At 39.5% G+C, this 2,262-nt stretch overlaps 1 non-coding gene across 1 annotated transcript; it reads left to right on the forward strand.

Moving 5' to 3' along the window:
- Nucleotides 1-727: 727 nt before the first annotated feature.
- Nucleotides 728-809, forward strand: trnas-uga (transfer RNA serine (anticodon UGA)). The gene has a single exon. It is a non-coding gene; the product is annotated as a tRNA-Ser (tRNA).
- The last annotated feature ends 1,453 nt before the right edge of the window (nt 810-2,262 follow it).

Raw genomic sequence — 2,262 nt, forward strand, 5'->3', positions numbered from 1 at the left:
TACAACTGTAACATTTAATGGCATCTGGATGGATATAGAGTAACAAGGTTTTGAGGGATGTGGGCCAAATGTTGGCAAATGGGACCTATTAATTTAGGATAACTGTCCACCATGGTCAAGTTGGAAAGAAGGACCACTTTCCGTGTTGTATTGTTCAAGGACTTGATGACTCTAGAACAACCGCAAAAACTTTGCAAATAATTCCGTCAAGACGATTTCAAGTTCCAAATCTTTGGTTAATCTTCCCCTTTTGCGCTCACAAATTCATTACCTGATGTCAGAACTTACGGATTAGTTGCTGGATCCATTCACGTAAATTGGTTCTGCATTCTTTCTAATTCCGATATTGTTTTTACGAATGTAGCTAGTGTTTATGGACTTAGCATCAATATTTCTAATACCATATTTCGATGAATATTAAAACACAACAGCATATCTAATTTGGCACCAGATGATGAGCAATTGAGTCAAAATCGATCGGACGCAGTGAGACAATGATCCTCTCTTCGTGTGGTGTACATCCGTGACTCTATAATTCTACGAAGAATCATTCCCATAACTTCAGCTGTGTCAGAATCTAGTTTGCGGTGAAAGCCTGTCAATCTGCGAAGGTACCGTTCGTCTGGGCATCTGCAAAGGATTTGGCGAAATCTTTGGGTCTTGACAATTTGTTCTTACAACAAATGAATTCAGTTATTTTACTATGAAAATTAACAGGCTTACCGCAGCTGTGATGGCCGAGAGGTTAAGGCGTTGGACTTGAAATCCAATGGGGTCGCCCTGCGCAGGTTCGAATCCTGTTCACAGCGTAGAATCTTTTAAAAGTCATTAATTCATTTGCATAATTTGAATTTCGTGGAGCTTGAGCTTTGCATTCAATCGAAAGTAAATTTTCAACTGTGAAGAATCCGAAGTAATTTCAAGACTGACCCAGTCATCTAATTGAATAAATTATGTGTCGAGACACAAAAAGCCATCAACTTTCAACACGAATCAGTGTCAACACATTTGTCGAACTATCATGAAATTTGGATGTTCGGGGGGTGGAATTCAGCAAAACAAGAAGCAATGCAATACATTTACAAGCAGGTGATGACATCTTTTTCAGGATCAGTTGAAAGTCAAGCTGAGAAAGTTCTACCTAATTTACCGCTGACTCTTAAGGCCAATAATCTATTATATCAGCGGTCAATGATTTAGAAAAAAGCAATTCCATGTGTGGAAAGGAACTCGACTGATTCAGGTTCCTGGCTTGCGATGTGAAAAGGCAAGGCGATATCAGCGGAGTAGAATTTTCTGGAAATATTAGAAATGGAATGTTAACGGTCTTCTGCTGTCCACATTCGTAAGAAACTGTGCATTAAGAACTGAAATTGAAAATTAACGATGAAAATCAGACTTAGCCCTCTGTTTGTGGTGTAGCATTGTTCAGAACAATTGGTTGTTGTTGAGGCTAAAATTGACCAAAATAATCGATGAGGAACTTATCCACGGCCTTCGTTGGAGCAGTTGGTGTGGAGAGGTCAGCTTGAAGAACCAAATGCCAATTATTCATCATGGCTGTCTGAATTGCTTAGTTAAACATACTCCCAGTTTAATGAAAAAAAGTTTTGCTATCGGAGCTAGATGTTTTCGTGTCAGCATGTTCAGATATGAGAAGACACTCCATGGAGTAGATGTGACTTAAATATTGACTCTAACGTCAGAGATGTTGACACATTTCTGCACCAGAACAGCACTACCATTGGTATCATATCAAACTGAACAAAGGACTAGTCACTTCGACATTTCCTGTCTGCAGACTCTGCCAATAGACCGTTCAGGCCCGATGTAGGAATAGGGCGTGGTGACATCTGTTCGCAAGTGGATCACTTCATTCTTGCTCACGATCCGTAAACCGTAATTCATTTTGAACTTCTTAGCCATCAGCATGGTAAGTGGTACATAATGCACAGGTTTGCTTCTCGAAAGAAAGAGCGAAATCTTATTCAATGCAGACGCAAATCCCTGGTCGACCAGAAGACAGATGTCGCGAAACAAAGTGAATACAGAAAACAATCAATGTTTTCTGGGAGTCAAAAAGATGTACTGGAAGAACGGAAACATATATTTGGAACTAAAGTCACATACCACTTCCAAAGACGAACGGTGTTCTTGAACCGTTATCTTAATTTGACCTTCATGTCCACCATTGCTGCAAAAATTATGTTAACAACTCAGAACTTTGTGTTCTTTGATATTCTCTCCTTCATGTTTCTCTTG

Source organism: Chiloscyllium plagiosum, unplaced genomic scaffold (assembly GCF_037043375.1).
Source record: "Chiloscyllium plagiosum isolate Xiang-an unplaced genomic scaffold, Cpla_swu_hap1 HiC_scaffold_14, whole genome shotgun sequence".
Lineage (NCBI taxonomy): Eukaryota > Metazoa > Chordata > Chondrichthyes > Orectolobiformes > Hemiscylliidae > Chiloscyllium > Chiloscyllium plagiosum.